At 41.6% G+C, this 17,912-nt stretch overlaps 1 protein-coding gene across 3 annotated transcripts in view; it reads right to left on the bottom strand.

Annotated features, from left to right (window-relative positions):
- The window catches only part of capzb (capping actin protein of muscle Z-line subunit beta), a 56,970-nt gene that overhangs the window by 19,699 nt on the left and 19,359 nt on the right, over window positions 1-17,912 (bottom strand). The gene's annotated exons all lie outside the window — the stretch shown is intronic.

Raw genomic sequence — 17,912 nt, 5'->3', positions numbered from 1 at the left:
ACAGTAACAGTGAGTAGGAAATCAGTGGGAAAGTGGGTAGAGTGGAGATCGGATTGGCCGCGAAGCTAGCGGCGACCTATCCAGGCCGGCGGCGTACCATCACAGAATTTGCCTCGAACATTTTCTGTAATCAAATTATTTTTTGAGTTACTCGACTAATCGTTTCAGCCATAATAGTATGATTATACACATGTACATTTGTTTCCATAAGTCACTGATGTTTCATCTCATTTCCACAGACTGTGCGCGCCACTCTAGCTTTATGCTCTGTGCAGGAGGTGTGATTTTACTCCCCAGTGCAGGAGACATGGCCACATTGTTCACTTAGGGCTGTGAAATGAAAATTGTAAAATCCGAGGAAAATTCGCAGGGGGTCTGGGAGGCGCAGGTCCCCAGGAGCTGGGGTCTAGGGCCTTGTGGGGCCCCAGAAACCAAATTAAATTTTCATCTACCGATACATTTTCAACATCTCCTGGAAGAACAAATCTCAAAATTAGTGCATATTTAAAATGATCCTAGATTCAACCTTTCATTTGAACCATCAATGATCATGTTGAAATAACAGAATACGACGTGGAAGTAGGACCTGGAATGATTTTCCTTTTAACTGTAAACCAAATTATGCATCAACTCAGAACAATTAAACTACATGAAATTCATGAAGACTGAAAAGACTGTTAAACCATGTCAAAAACCACAACTAAAGATTGTAGAATATTTTAAAAATCAGGGTAAAATATCAATAACATACCTTATAGTAAAAAAGCCACACATTCTTGTGTAAATTCCTGTAAATCCACCCAAAGCCACAGTGTCTTTTTTCCTATGAAAAAAGTCTACATTAATAAAAACTAATTTACATTGTTGTGTAAATTCATGTAGCCTAAATTCATTCAAAGCCACAATGTCTTTTTTTTTTTCAATGAAAGAAAGTCTAGAGTAATGAAAGAAAAAAAAAGGCACATAATCTTTTCTGAAATCCTGTTTGAAAAGCACAATGTTTATTTTCCAGAGAGAGAAAAGTTCGCTTTTCCCGTTTATCTTTCAGGTGTGTTCATGAAGCCAGCAACAATTCCACGGATTCTTGTCCTTATCACACTTTTTCAAATCGTCTTTCTCGCCATCTTTGCTCTGTCTGATGTCGCTCCGTGACACAGACATGCAGCAAAATTCTTCTTTTAAAAACTTGAAAGTTCTAAAAGTGTGCGATGTCCACATGCTATGTTTAGCTAAGCTTCGCACAGGAGCCACAGTGTCACCGCAGCAACCAACCAGCCCCACTTTACGACAGTTGTAACAGCCAGGCTTTGAGTGCAATTTTAACTCCGCGGATCCGAGGAAACTGATATGCATCTGTAACACACAGATCAGTGTCCGCGGACTTATAAAACTTGCATGATGTCGTAAAAAAAGAATGCTTTGCGATAAGCATTTTAAAAACTCAGTAATGATCACGATTAAAGAGTACAACACTAACACCCCCCCCCACCCTGCCCGTGATGAAATCCGCGGAATCCCGCGGAGTTTTCACAGCCCTGCTCACTCTGCTGTCTGTGCGTGAGGAAGTCAAACAGAGGGAGACAGCGGGAGAAGCAGCTGAAGCAAGCAACCGGATTATTTCACCCAGAAAGTTTGGAAGCATATGAGGTCTATTAGAAAAGTATCCTACCTTATTATTTTTTTCAAAAACCATATGGATTTGAATCACGTGTGATTACATCAGACATGCTTGAACCATCGTGGGCATGCAAGAGTTTTTTCACGCCTGTCGGTTACGTCATTCGCCTGTGGGCAGTCTTTGAGTGAGGAGTGGCCCACCCTCTCGTCGTTTTTTTCCATTGTTTAGGAATGGCTCAGAGACTGCTGCTTTGTTTGATCAAAATTTTTTCAAAACTGTAAGGCACAACTGAGTGGACACCATTCGATAAATTCAGCTGGTTTTCAGTAAAAATTTGAACGTCTGATGAGAGATTTTGGTCTGGTAGTGTCACCGTAAGGATGGCCCATGGTGCCTGACGGCGATCTGCGGTTCGAGGCGGCAGCGTCTCGCCGTTTCAAGTTAAAAACGTCCACATTTCAGGCTCTGTTGACCCAGGAAGTCGTCAGAGAACAGAGAACTTTCAGAAGAAGTCCGCATGAGGAGTTTATTCGGACATTCAATTGTTAACGGACATTTTGTAATGAAAGAACGTGCGGGCAGAGTCGCATGTCGGGCTGGACCCGACCGCGGGGGGTCGCGACAGGAAAAACACCTCCGTTGGAAACCTTAACAGGCAAGTTGGAACATGCCCAAGCTGTTAAACAATTTCTCAGTTACTCACTTGTTGAAAGCCATCAAAAGCCGCTTGAATTTTACAAATGGTTTTCAACACGGAGGTGTTTTTCCTGTCGCGACGCACACAGATTCGCCGAGTCGTCACGGAAACGACTCGGCGAATTTGCGCGCACGTCTTTCATTACAAAATGTCCTTAAACAGTGGAATGTCGCATAAAGTCCTCATGCCGGCCTTTTCTGAATCTTCTCTGTTCTCTCACGATGTCCTGGGTGAATTAAGCCTTAAATTAGGATGTTTTCAGATCGAAACAGGCCGACGACAGTGCCTGGAAGCGCTGCGTGACGTCCCGCTCCGTGGGAAGTCCTTACACCGACAGAAACACCCCATAATCTCTCATCAGCCGTTAAACTTTTCACCGAAAACCAGATTAATTTCTCGAATAGTGTCCACTCGGATATTCCTCACAGGTCCAGAAAAAATTTTGATAAAGCAACACGCGCCGTCTCGAGCAGCGTGTGAAAAAGGAATTCAGCCGAGAGGGCAGGACCACATCTCACTCAAGGCCTGCCCACAGGGAAATGACGTCACCGACACGCATGACAAAACTCACGCATGCGCATGAGGGTTCAAGCATGATTGGTGTAATCGCACGTCATTCAAATCCATATAGTTTTTTAAAAAAATAAAAAGGTAGGATACTTTTCTGATAGACCTCATAAATGGAATTGGCTTACCCTATGAATCTCACTACTGGTCTCACATTTGCTGTTGAACCACTGTCCCAGTATGAGACCAGTTTGCATTCGAGTTTAGGTGTCACCAATTTATAAACAAAGTTGACGTGTTATATGAATTAGTGTAGAATTTCATGGATGAGATGGCCGCCAAATAGTGACACTGCATACAATGATTTCAAATCTGCACAGAGTGAGGTTTTATGAGATGCCGTCATTTGCGCAAAAAATAAAAAACTTAAAACAGACAAAATATTGAAGGGAGTCTGGCTCCATACGGTGTGCGACCGGGGGGGAGACAACCAAACAAAAAGCATTCTGCACAGTAAATTCATCCTAACACAAATGAAAGAGATGCAATCAACTCAAACATTTAATGAAAAAAGTTATCTCAATGCTAAAGTGTCTGACAGCAGCTCTCTACTGCACAGACTAAAGATACTGTACATTAAAAAACTGAACTCATACCACACTGTGTAATCTATATAGAAATAAGAATCAAACCGTGACTTCTGTGTACCATGACACCCCCCACACACACACAAGAAAAGCCTGTCCGATGCAAACTCAGCCATGGGTGTGGACTGGGCCCACAGCCAACCTTCACCCAAACCCAGGCAGAATTTTTCAAAGTGCAGAGTTCTTTTACGCAAGCACACACATTTAAGAACAACTGAATGAGTGCCTCTGTGCAACAGAACGCCCACAGGGTGTTGGGTGGGGATTTAATTTAAGATGTGCTTTTAACAACTTTGATTAAAAAAAAAAAAAAGAGATGAAAGTGGTGAAAAACAAAAAAAGCTGAAACCCAAAATTACAAGTTGGGGTCTGGGGGCATGCTCCCCCAAAGAAAGTTTTTGAATTCTCGAAGCTCTGAGATGCAATCTGAGCTTATTTCAGACAAATTTGCAGTGACTGCAGCACCCATTTTGGTGAGAACCCCCCCCCCCCCCCCACACACACACACACAATTTTCCTTATTCAAAATCACTCTAGTAGTATTCTACCCTTATAGCGCAACAGATAATAGAATATTTACAGAGGAATCCTTCAAACGGTGAAACAAGCACCAAAGTTGGCACAAATACTCCTTAAACATTGCTCTTTTGAAAAAAACTGAGTTTCCACTTGAATTTTCAATAGGCGGCCAGGAAAGGGTCAATTGAAAAATTACACAAGGGTCAAAATTTAAAAATGCTCCAATCATATTGAAAACTATACTGCATTATTTGTCTGAACATAAATATTCTAAAAAGTATAGTTAGTATAGTATAGTATAGTTTGGACTACCTATGACTGAATGTTATGGAGTTATGGGGTAAAAACTTCAAGAATAGTAAAGGCCAGCTTTAGTTTGTACAGGGGTCAAAAGTTAAAGCTGCTCCAAATATTGTAAAACGTGATGTAAATTATTGGGTGGTAGTTTTAAAAAGGAATAGTTTGCACCTTGTGTCATGCTTAGTTATCACATTACAGGGTAACATATGTCACATGCCATAGAATCCAATGGACATCGACATTGGCTGACCTTTACCTTGCAGACCAAACATTCAACACAGTCAAAACTATTCTCTTTATTAATCCTATTAGTTCAACCAATAATTTGCACCACTTTTTACCAAAATTGGAGCAACTTTAACTTCTGACCCCTGCAAAAACTGAAATTGACCTTTGTCACCATTCTTAATGTTTTACCGCATAACATTCAATCATAGACAGCCCAAACTATGCCTTTCTGGAATCTTTGTGATCAGACACATAATGCATAGCTTTCAATACGGCTGGAACATTTTTAAATTTTGACCCCAATTCTTCAATTGACCCCTACCTGGCTGCTTATTGAAAATTCAAGTCCATACTCAGTTTTTTCAAAAGACTAATGTCTAAGGATTGTGTGCGTCAATTTTGGTGCTTGTTTCTAGAAATGAACAATTGTTACAGTTATCTGCTCCACGATTACTACAATGCAGCAGTTTTCTAGCTTGGAAGATAGTTAAACAGGTCCATTAGTAAACATCCAGGAGTTAGCAGGTAACTTTGAGATGTTTACTGTGAGGATCACTGTGAAACTACAACACAGAAATAGAAATAAATGAAAATTTGAAATGCATTTGACTCTTTTACGTCAACAAACGCAGAGTCATTAATTTTTATACAGTACACAAATTAGGGATGCACGATCCACAATTTTTCATTCCGATCTGATCCCGATACCTGAATTTGGATATCTGCCGATACATTTCTGATCCGATACCAGAACTGTTTGCTTTAATATTATTATCATTATTGCTGATTTATGAGGATTTTCTTAAAAAAGACACCTGAAAGTGGAGCTACAATTTGCCAAAAGGTGTATCTAAGATGGAAGCCTAGATTTGATGTTTTAGTGAAAGAATTAAGTACTTTTATTTTTTTATAGACTCTTGCAACCTTATTTTATAGACTTAAAGAGACAAGACAGCACACTCTGTCTCTCTCCTCCTCAATTTTCAATTTCAATGAACCTTACTGATATGGGAGACATCTACATTGTCAAAGCAAGAGTTAAGAGTTAACAAGTCCTCTGTCTGTGTCTCTCACCTTCTCAATTTCATTGGAGCTTTATTGATATGGGAAACATATGTTTACATTGTCAAAGCAAGTTACAATAAAAATTTAAAATTAGGTCCTCTCCCTCAGCCTCTCTCTCAATTCAATTGAAACATACATTTACCTTGTCAAAGTGGTGGAGCAAAAAAGAAAAGAAAAAGTCCTCTCTCCCTCGCTCGCTCTCTGTCTCTCCCTCGCTCACAGTTTTCCTGCTGAGCAAACATGAAGCCTGAACAACTGCAAAATAAACTCTAAATTTCTAAATGTATCATCAGTGGTGCTCATGTGAGTAACTCATGATTAATACTGAAGGATTTTAATGGAGAATTTTCCCATTCAGTGGAGGGGGAGAGAGAGGGAGAGAGAGAGAGAGAGAGAGAGAGAATCTCTGTTCAGCTGTCCTCCTCAGCTGCGCTCTAAGTTGCTGTTTCACAGCCTCAGGACGTTGAAGCAGCTGATTTTTCAGTAACAATTCAGTTCATTTTTCGGAAAATCTTTGCTTGGCGGCACAAACCATTTGAACCTGAGAGCCACATCAAAATTTGCCATTATCTGTGGCTTAAAACCCTCGACTGTCTGTGGAACAAACAGCTCGCCATTAGCTCAGAAACTTCCCCCCTCCCCTCCTTTCCTCCAGCTCAGCAGTAAACAGAGCAGAGAGCACGAGACAGGTTTCACAGATGTGGATTCTCTCCAGCATCGGAAAATCCTGCAGGTTGGACCGGGAAATTCCGATCCGCAAATTACTTTGGTATCGGGTTCTGATACCCCAACCCTAACACAGAGCCAGGCAAATGTGTTGAAAAGAGATCTTGATCTCAATGGGGCTAACTTGGTTAAATAAAGGTTAAAAAATGCTGACTGGTGAACAGCTTAATGCTAGCTTAACATTGAAATGCCATAGACAGGCAAATGTGTTAGCATCGCTCCCATTTTTAAGTTTTCTATACAACTATAACTGTTTCAGAAGACCATAACAGGTCAGCTTAACATAAAAGGTAAGTATTACTCACAGACATATACACAGACAGACTGTGCACTCTGATTTATCTTCTAGTTTATATTTGTTCTGTGCTGAGCTGCAGGTCTGTGCTCTGAGTTCTGTTATAGTTTATCTTTCTTACTTTGACCGCGAGATGCACGCGCGCACGAACCATCTGTGAGTAAATGTGGAGATGTCCGGACTTTTTACTGAGCGTTGGCATGTCCCGTCTCTAGCAATCAGTCTGTGAGCAGGACTTTTATGGACTGTATTTAAACACATTTGTGAGAGAAGACTGAGGAGCTGCTGCAGCCAGCAGCGTTTTTTTTCTGTGCCCTTAGTTTTTACTGCATTGTGTACACGGCGTTGTCATGACGACACAACTCGAAGCGGGCCAAAGTAGGCATTGTATCGCGTTATCTGATTGGTCGTTATTGATAGAAGGTGTCACTCGATTGGCTAGCGCTACGCTGCATGCGAGGTGTACTCGGCTCCACCAGCGGTCAACTCAGTCCACCAGCGGTCAACTCAGCATGTGGTACAGCTCAGAATATGGCGAATGGGTCAATCAGAAGTTGGCAAAATCACATACCATACAATAATTCAAATAATGATCCACGTATAAATCTATCATGTATCCGCTGTGAAGAAGCCTCTAAGTACCTCACATGTGCCAGGTATCAGCCGCTAATGAGCCACGACTGACCTGTCATTTGAGCCCCGTCCAGCCTCGAATGGCTCGTATCGCCGCATATGAGCCACGTCAAGCCACATATGATCCATGTAGATCCATTCAAGATGTTGTCACATTTTTTTTAAACGCAGTCCAAAAAAGCCACTCCTGAACAGTCTGGCCCGTGTGCGCATCCCTGCACCAGGCTGCTGTTCACCTGTGTTCCAGAGTCATTAAATGCAGCAGTTCTGTGTGTTCACCCAGCAGTTCTGTGTGTTCACCCAGGTCTCTATGACCCCCCCCACCAAAAAAAAAAAAAAGACACCACAACGAGGTGGCTGCATTATATACACCCGCAACTGTGTGGACCCCCCTCACAAAACACATCCATAACCAGACCAGCTAGAACCGAACCACGGGTTCCTGGACAGTCACCTCTGCGCTTCTCCCTGGCTTTATTTCTTCTACGTCTTACAGTTATTTTGACACTGGTGATCCAACTTTTAACTTTGTGTTCGTCCATTATTGTCTGCAAGATCGCTCTTTTGTGCGCTCGCGTTCTGCGTAAATGCTCATCTTGAGTGCAAGCGACTGCGCCAGTGCACACCACAGTGCAACTCATCTGATTGATTATAACGAGACGTTAAATCTATCATAAACATACTTTTACAGCTGCTTATAAAGGAGGAATAAACATGCAATGATTAGGTGTTTTCAACATCTAAACTCTGACAGAAAATGATTAATCTGCTACAAAATAATTATTTTTTATACAGTGTCCAGTGCACAGAGGAGGTGGAACTGTCACAAAGTGCATGAGAGGGTGGAGCCAAAATAGCCTGTCCAAAATAGCTTGTCTGTCCTCGTAGCTGCCAGGTGGTGGGATAATGGGCTTTTAACAGCCTCATCCTCACCACAAACATGCCTCTAAAATCCTTTTTATCCTCGTATCTCGTAAACAAACTGCCCCACGCTGTTGTTGCTAAATTTTGAACTTCTTGAAATTAGCACCACGCTCAAAAAAATGAGCCTCGTTAGCTGAATATTCTGCCTCTAAGATTCACTATTCTTCCACAATTGTCGAATAACTGGACTCCTACCAAAAAAACAAACAACCAACAACAACAACAACAAAAGAACAAACAAAAAACATGTTACGTGGCTCATTATTCATCCTTCATTATTCGGTGGGAATAGGGCTTTAAAGCAAAGGAAACTAGTCACTGGATCCTTGATCTCTGGACATAAATAGAAAAACAAAATCTGTGCATGGTGGATCCTACACCTCTGGATATAAATATAAATAAACAAAATCTGTAGTTTTTGCCAAATGCATTTCCTTTCTGGTATAAATGAGACAAATTCAACTCCATTGACCCTGAGGTGAGCTCATGCAGCCAACTGTGCTGCATGTCAGGATGTAATTCATAAAGAATGGAGGACGTCTCATTTTTTTGGGGGGGGGGGGGGGGTTGTTTGGTTGTAGTTGTTTGTTTATATTACAATTAGGGCTGGGCAAGTTAATGCGTTATTATCATGTAAATGCAACAATTAATTAATGCCAACAATTTTTTAATCGCACGTTAATGCAGTTGTTTTTTTTCCGAAGAGTCTGTCGCTCACAGGCTCATTTCTCTACGTTGATTGCAGACGGTGCTTCGGGTCTGTAATCAATCATTTCTGTAACAGCTCCGCTTCGAAGCTTGAACCAACGAAGCAGTGCTCCAACCTACTGCTTTGTTGGTTCTTTGCTTCGCTGCTTTTCAGAAGCGTCAAGTCCACTTCTTAAACCCTCTCAAAGCCATTTAAAAATGCCAATCCTGAACCCTTTTGTGTGGATTAAAGTCACTAACTGGTACTCTTGTCTTGTTGCAGGCAAGAAATGAGAATTGTTTTCTGTTCCGTTTGCACAGCTCCAAATGCTACCCCACTTGAGTCAAATTAGAGTTTGGCTGGAATTAAACAACTTCAAGGCGAATCACCGTTTTTAAATCAAATGACACCTCTTTACATTTTTTGGAGGGAAATATGCCTCCTCATATAGTCTGTAGACATCATTATGCAACTTATTCAGTGGTATTAAGAAAGCTAAACTAAGAATCACAAAAATCGTCAATATTGTAAAAACTGCAATTTAAATCAGATCGGCACCCAAGAAAATTGTGAGAGAATCGAATTGTGGGAAAAGCATATCATCACATCCTTAAAGCCGCATTCACACCGGGCACGACGTGAGTGACAGCAGCGATAGGTTGCCATGTAATCCCTATGGAAGGACACGTTTTGTTGCCAAGACGCGCAGCGCATGTCTCTTTTGTCCTTTATTTCACAATTATGACAGAGTTTTTGGAGCGAGCAGCAGCCCTGCAGCAGCGGGGAACAGAGGTTTTTTTTTTTTTTTACATGCACGCGCAACGACTCATCCGTGGAGATTATTTTACTTATTAACTACACAGATGTATAATAAAGCAAATGGTGACTGGTTTCTAAACACAATTATGACAGAGTTTTTGGGGGAAGAGCGAGCAGCAGCCCCACAGGAGGGGGAGCGGAGTTTGTTTTTTTTTTTTTTTACGTGCGTGCGCGAGTGAATCGTCCATGAAGATTACTTTTACTTATTAACTACACAGATGTATAATAAAAAAAAATGGTGACTGGTTTCTAAACACAATTATGACAGAGTTTTTTTAGGAAGAACGAGGAGCAGCCCCACAGCAAGCAGCAGAGTTTTTTTTGTTTTTTTTTTTAATTGTTTACATGTGCGCGTGTGAACGGGACAGGAGGTCCTCAAACTGGGTCCCGTCATCTAGATGCAGCTCCTGCAGCAAATGATGATACTCCCCGAATGGGGAGCTTTCCACAACTCGCTCCGTGTGATCAAGGTCCGTCATGTTAACTTGACGGACAACCGGAGCTGGCGAGCGGAATGGAAGCTTCTCCTATCTGATGATACAGTGGGGCAAATTTTCACAGCGAAAGCAGAGTGACACACCCGGCGATGGTGGGGCGTCCATCGCCACGTGACCCCCACAAATTTGTGGTGTCTGATCGTGCCCGGTGTGAACGCAGCATAAGAGGTGTTATTAGGTTCCAAAAATGGCATTTTCAGTTTTAGAAGTGTTTATTTCTTGCTCACATTTACGTAATAATTGAAACATGTATATAAATACACAAAATAAAGTAGTTTTGGAGAGGCCAGTCACTGATGTCACGGTGCAGCTCTACTCTGATTGGCTGTTACCCCCGACACTCAAAATCAAAATAGATTTAAATAGAATGTGACTTTTTAACCTCTCAAAATATGTCAAGGTTAGCTATCTTTGAACTTGTCCAAGGTCTGTGTCCCAAAAATTCCTGTGAATATGAAGACTGTAGCTATGCTGAGCACAGACAGACGGACGCAAAGCCTTGGCAATACCCGATGACCATATTCAACAGCCTCAGGTAAAAATCAGTCAGATAAAGCATTTTTTGTGATAGTCAGTTAAACTTGATTCACTTAAAGTGCTCGTGTCCTCTTCATCTGAGAAGAAGAGCGAGCAGCCAGGGGATCAACATGCAGCACAGTGTGTGCTTTAAAAAATACACAAACACACTGCTTCACTTTAAATATGCAACAAGTCTCTCTTGGGTCATCAACGTGCACGTCTGTCTCCCTGTTTGATAAGGTGGAGTCGATAGGAACAGCCAACAAACTCTCTTCCTCTTCTTTTCTGTTCCGCAGCTGCATACAGACTGCAGAGGGGCGGATCCACAGGCTTTTGAGGTGTTGAGTTTCATAATAATTCTGTATACACATCTGACAGAGAGCTAAAACGTAAATCTTCAGCATCAGGTATGAGCGTTAACATATTTGATTAACAGGGTATGCCACTTATTCAACATAAAATTAATCTTCAGGAATACAACTTGCTGAATAATTACACACTGGAAATAAAATTATTGCCTTTGCGGTAGAAAAAGTTAAGGTTGCACTGCTTTCTCCAATCATATTCACACAGCTATACCGCCTTCAGAGTTCTCTCAGGTGTCCTTGGTGGCCAGGTGGAAACGTGTTTAACTGGGAAAGGGGCCAGACTTATCTGCCAGAGCAAATGAAATGTGAGCTCTCAGATTCTTCCAGTATCCAGGTTATATCAGTACCACTCAGGGTCCAATACTCAGCAAATTGTAGTCAATTGTTTTACAACGGTTTAAATAGCAGTGGCAGCCGATACAATCCTCTTTGCATGTGTTGTCAATGGCCACAATAAAATGGCATCAGCACTGAAGCACTGAGAAGAAAGTCTTCTTTACAGAGCTCACTTAATTACAGAGCATCCAGAAGGTACTTACAGCACTTTACTGTTTTTCCACATTTTGTTATATTACAGCTTTATTCCAAAACAGAGTAAATTTATTTTTCCCCTCAAAATTCTACCCACAAAACCCTATAATGACAATATGAAAAACAGTATTTTACAGCCTAAAGTCTTCTGGAATATGATGCCACAAGCTTGGTGCACCTATCTTTGGGGAGGTTTTGCCCATTCCTCTTTGCAGCACCTCAGCGCAGGACATCTCATTTTGGGAGGAAAAACAGTTTTGATCGATTGCAGTTTATTGTCTGTATTACAACATTTGGAAAGAGGTGTCATTTGAGTTAACCGGAAAGCTGCTTTTAAGTTATTCATTCTAACCACACTCTAACTTGACTCAGCAGAGAGCCGCAGAGCATTCGGAGCTGTGTGAATGGAAGGGATGATGATTCTCGTTTCTTTCTCGCAACAATACAGGAGTCCCAGTTAGTGACTTTAATCTGCACAAAAATGACTCATGGTTGATATATTTTAATGGCTTTGAGACAGGTTGAGAAGCGGTTTTGCCGCTTCTGAAAAGCAGCGAAAAGAAGCAACGTGTCGGAGCACTGCTTCATTGCTTCAAGCTTCATAGCAGAGCTGCGCCGCAGAAGCAGTTCATTACAGACCCGCTGCAGGGTCTGCAATCAACGCAGACAAATGATCATCTTCCCGACAAACACCCTCAAAAACAACGGCCGCTCTGAAGGACCGATAAGGGAATCGTTAAACAAAAAGGCTGTTGATGTTGGCGGATCAAATCATTTAACGATTCTCAAAAAGAACCGGTTCCCGATACCAAACCCTAATCCTGACTTGTCTCCTAGTTTCTGCCATGAAAAAACATCCCCACAGAATGATGCTGCAACCACCATGCTTCACTGTAGAAAAGGTGCATGGTTTGCACCCCCAGACAAGTACTGCTGAGGGACTAAAAATAAAATTAAATTCTAGAGGAAACACTTATGCAGTGGTTTCCAAAGTGCAGGGTGCAGCGGTAATGTGGGGGAAATTTTATTACCCTTTAAATATGAGATTCCTAATACGACATTGCCAATGTGATCAAAATTCACGCCGTCTGGAAAAAAAAAAAAAAACAGCTTCATTGAGAGGAAAAAAAAAATTAAATTAAAATAGATGACCTTGAACTGCTTTTGCCAGCAACCCATATACGAGGTCTGTTAGAAAAGTATCCGACCTTATTATTTTTTTCAAAAACCATATGGATTTTAATCACGTGTGATTACATCAGACATGCTTGAACCCTCGTGGGCATGCGAGAGTTTTTTCGCGCCTGTCGGTTACGTCATTCGCCTGTGGGTAGTCTTTGAGTGAGGAGTCGCCCACCCTCTCGTCGTTTTTTCATTGTTTAGGAATGGCTCAGAGACTGCTGCTTTGTTTTATAAAAATTTTTCAAAAACCGTAAGGCACAACTGAGTGGACACCATTCGATAAATTCAGCTGGTTTTCGGTAAAAATTTTAATGGCTGATGAGAGATTTTGGTCTGGTAGTGTCGCTTTAAGGACGGCCCACGGCGCCTGACGGCGATCTGCGCTTCGAGGCGGTAAAGTCTCGCCGTTTCAAGTTGAAAACTTCCACATTTCAGGCTTTGTTGACCAAGGAAGTCGTCAGAGAACAGAGAACTTTCAGAAGAAGTCGGCATGAGGAGTTTATTCGGCCATTCCATTGTTAACGGACATTTTGTAATGAAAGAACGTGCGGGCAGAGTCGCATGTCGGGCCGGACCCGACCGCGGGGGGGTCGCGACAGGAAAAACACCTCCGTGTTGGAAACCTTAACGGGCAAGCTGGAACATGCCCAAGCTGTTAAACAATTTCTCAGTTACTCACTTGTTGAAAGCCATCAATGCCTGAATTTTACAAATGGTTTTCAACACGGAGGTGTTTTTCCTGTCGCGGCGCACACAGATTCGCCAAGTCATCATGGAAACGATTCGGCGAATTTGCGCGCATGTCTTTCATTACAAAAATGTCCTTAAACAGTGGAATGTCCGCATAAAGTCCTCATGCCGGCCTCTTCTGAATCTTCTCTGTTCTCTCACGACGTCCTGGGTGAATTAAGCCTTAAATTGGGATGTTTTCAGGTCGAAACAGGCCGACGACGGCGCCTGGAAGCGCTGCGCAACGTCCCGCTCCGTGGGAAGTCCTTACAGTGACAGAAACACTCCATAATCTCTCAGCCGTTAAACTTTTCACTGAAAACCAGCTAAATTTCTCGAATAGTGTCCACTCGGATATTCCTCACAGGTCCAGAAAAAATTTTGATAAAGCAACGCGCGCCGTCTCGAGCAGCGTGTGAAACAAAGGAATTCAGCCGAGAGGGCTGAACCACATCTCACTCAAGGCCTGCCCACAGGGAAATGACGTCACCGACACGCGTGAAAAAACTCACGCATGCGCACGAGGGTTCAAGCATGATTGGTGTAATCGCACGTCATTCAAATCCATATAGTTAAAAAAAAAATAATAAAAGTGTCGGTTTCTTATCTAATACACCTCGTAGTCTTTGATAGTGACATAGATCATATGAGCCCCCCCCCCAACTTGCGGTAGTTATGCTGGGAAGCACAATAGCCAATAAAAGCGGAAATGCACGGTGATGTCAGATTGCTGCTTGTTCTAACACAATAATGCAATGTTGCAGAAAATGCTCAAAATGGCTTATTTCTGTATAAATTTAATATGTTTCATGTATTTTGTAAAAGTTAAAACGTTAGAAAAGAAAAAGTTGTAAAAGTTAGAAAGACACTTCTGAATCTATAAACAGTTATTTAAACCAGATAACTCTGATTAAACTGATTTACAAGACATTTTATGGATGTTAGAGTGCGTGCCCTCTATGTGGATCACGGAAAGTAAAAAGGTAACTTCCAGTAATTTCAAAACCTCATACATGCACACGCGCACTTCGCCCTGAAGACAGTGTTAAAAATAAAATATTTGTTATGGAATTCCCCCAAGGTAAATCCATTTCTTCATTAAAATAAGCGATAAGTTGGCAATATATTAAAAAAATAAACCTACATTATAATTTTTGGCTTTCAGTACAAACTAAAGTTTGTCAGTTCTGTAAAATTTCAAAGTTCTACAGCTCTACAGTTTTAAAATACTTAAACTAAAAATCTAATATTTTTAGATTGTTTTGTGTGTGTGTTGGCTGTTTTTTGTTTTTGTTTTTAAAGCATCTTTCAGGCTGGAAACCATCAGCTGTTTTGGGCAACACGTTTTAGCACTGCTAGCATAACATGGACAGGTTTGTGAAAAAAAAAAAAATCATTCAAGAAACTACATGATGCGTGTCACTTAATTCCAATGTTATGCCGCATTCACACTGGGCACGACGCGAGCGACAGCAGTGACAGGTTGCCATATAATCCCTATGGACGAGTTTTGGCGCCAAGTTACGCAGGGCGATGCGATGGACACGAATGAAGTGACGCGAGTGAAGCGATTTTGAGCAATTGCCGCATTTGTGGCACGATACTGCATCGCGTCACGTCGCCTTCCTCCCCAAGTTCAAAAATCTGAACTTTTTCGTCTTGTCGTGTCACGATGACCAATCAGGGACTGAATATGTAGTGACGTGGAGATGTCTGGAGTTTGACTCAAGATATGAACATGTCCTGTCTCTGGTAGCAGCCTGTGAGCAGAACTTATGTCTCTTTTGTCCTTTATTTCACAATTATGAGAGAGTTTTTGGAGCGAGCAGCAGTGCCACAGCAGGGGGAGCGGAGTTTTTTTTTTTTACGTGCCAGCGCGAGCGAATCGTCCATTAAGATTATTTTACTTATTAAGTACACAGATGTATAATAAAACAAATGGTGACTGGTTTCTAAACACTATGACAGAGTTTTTGGGGGAAGAGCGAGCAGCAGCCCCGCAGGAGGGGGAGCGGAGTTTCTTTCTTTTTTTTTTTTTTTTTTTTACGTGCCCGCGCGAGCGAATCGTCCATGAAGATTATTTTACTTATTAAGTACACAGATGTATAATAAAACAAATGGTGACTGGTTTCTAAACACAATTATGACAGAGTTTTTGGGCAAAGAGTGAGCAGCAGCAGAGTTTTTTTTTTTTAATTGTTTGCATGTGCGCGCATGAACGGGACAGGAGGTCCTCAAACTGGGTCCTGCAGAGGCAGAAGGACTGCTGAAAGCGGCCGTCATCCAGACGCAGCTCCTTCAGCAAATGATGATTCTCTCCGAATTGGGAGCTTTCCACAACAACTCACTCTGTGTGATCAAGGTCCGTCATGTTAACCTGACGGACAACCGGAGCTGGCGAGTGGAATGGAAGCTCCTCCTATTTGATGGCGCACTGGGGTGAATTTTCGCAGCGAAAGCAGAGCGACACACCGGGCGATGGTGGCGTGTCCATCGCCACGTGACCGAAGCGAATTTGTGCTGTCTGGTCGCGCCCGGTGTGAACGCGGCATTAAGGTGATTTGTCACTTTATTTTGTTCAGTTCAATAAGAAGTTACAGGGTTTTATAAAAAAATTAATTACAATGTTTAAGATCAATTCCAGTGTCATTTGGAATCAAATGGCGTGTACCTGTGTGTCTGAGTTGGGGATATTATCTACAAATGGGGAGCCCTCCATAACAACTTTGGGAGCCACTACACTCATGTCAGGGTTCTCCCCAGACAATGGAACAATGGAGCCGCACCATCATATTGCCATCTAACGCTGCTATAGTGTAGTGTCATCTCATTAGGGAGGGGTGTTATTTCAAACATTTTTGAAATCTATAAATTTTTGCATGGAATATGGAAATATACATGGAATAAACCATAACAGTATAAATTTTGGGTCATTTGGTTCCAAAAACTCATATGGACGGAGCGTTTGAAAATTTCAAGTAACGCGTGTGTCGTATATGTGCTGTTGACGTAGAAAACCACTCTGTTGCTTATAATTAGTTCATTGTGGCCATGTCATTCTTTACATGTGATGATTATACTCAACTGATGTTCCTGAAATAAAAACTCCATAGATTTTGTTTGTTACAATTGATCGTAACGTATGTACTGAAATTAGGTTTTTTTTGTCAATTACTCTTAAAAAAAAAAAACACCATAAAGGCTTATTGTTACTATAGAAGTTGAATATAAACTTGGGGTCAAGCACATTTGGAGCCAAATTTCAAGTCTCTAGGGGCAGCGGTTCTCAAGATATGACATTTTCGTCGATATTTTTGGTGATTTTTGAACCAAATGACCCAAAATTTATCCTGCTATGGTTTATTCCGTGTATATTTCCATATTCCATGAAAAGATTTATAGATTTCCATTTGTTTTTTAAATAACACCCCTCCCTAATCTCATGATGTTTTAGTGGGAGACTTAGTGGGAATCTAACGGCACGCAAACTCGCTTTTGCAGGAAATTCCACATAAACAACTTCTTTATTTTATGCTGTTTACATCCAGATGACACAAATCATGACAAAAGAAGCCTTACATGAAGCGAGATCGCTGCATTTTTCATTTCGTCTTGGCGGGGACGCGGCACAGCCGGCTCGATCAACACTGTGGGATCGATCAGATCAGAGGCTAACGATACTGCAGCCTCTGTGACAGTGAACAAGGACGCTTTTATGAAGAAAATGGCAAAACGGAATTCAAAATTCTTCAGGTACTGAGACACACTGAGATTTTGGTGCTGGACAGTGGCGTGCATTATTTCCATTCTTCTATGTTTTAAAAGACATGTCGCACTAAAATCAGAACATTTCTGAGTGTTTCCGACAGCATTGATTAGAGGAAACTGGCGCGCTTGAATGCTGTCAACGTTAAAAACGGAACCACAGATTAATTACAAAGTTTATTTAAGTGTGATGTGTTATGAAGACTCGTTTAAGTTATAACTGTTAATTTTGATGCAGTCATCGTAAAAGGAGCTGCTTTCCACTGTGCAAAAACTTGCGCGAGTGTGGTGCGCGCTGCTCCAATAGTCTCACGTCAAGACAGACACTCAAAGTAAAATAAAAATAAAGCCTACCAGCTCCATTAAGAAGAAGAAGAAAAAAAAAAAACCTGAATCCACATCCACTTGTGATGTCCAAAGTCTGCTCCACCAAAGGAGTCCCCATGCATGGATCGTGCGCGATCACCAGCCGGTGTTGCGGTGCTCCTCATAAAGTTCTCTCATACTTAGATAGAAGGCAAAGGCTATTCGCCCAACCGTTGGGCAGATAAATATAATGTCTTGCCTTATTCTCCCAACCGTGATCGTGTATTTGACACATTTTGTGCATCTCAACTATGGTTTTTACACCACTTTTTTTAAGGTTCTATTGTGG

Source organism: Thalassophryne amazonica, chromosome 3 (assembly GCF_902500255.1).
Source record: "Thalassophryne amazonica chromosome 3, fThaAma1.1, whole genome shotgun sequence".
Classification (NCBI taxonomy): Eukaryota; Metazoa; Chordata; class Actinopteri; order Batrachoidiformes; family Batrachoididae; genus Thalassophryne; species Thalassophryne amazonica.
This window is presented reverse-complemented; position numbering and strand designations above follow the sequence as displayed.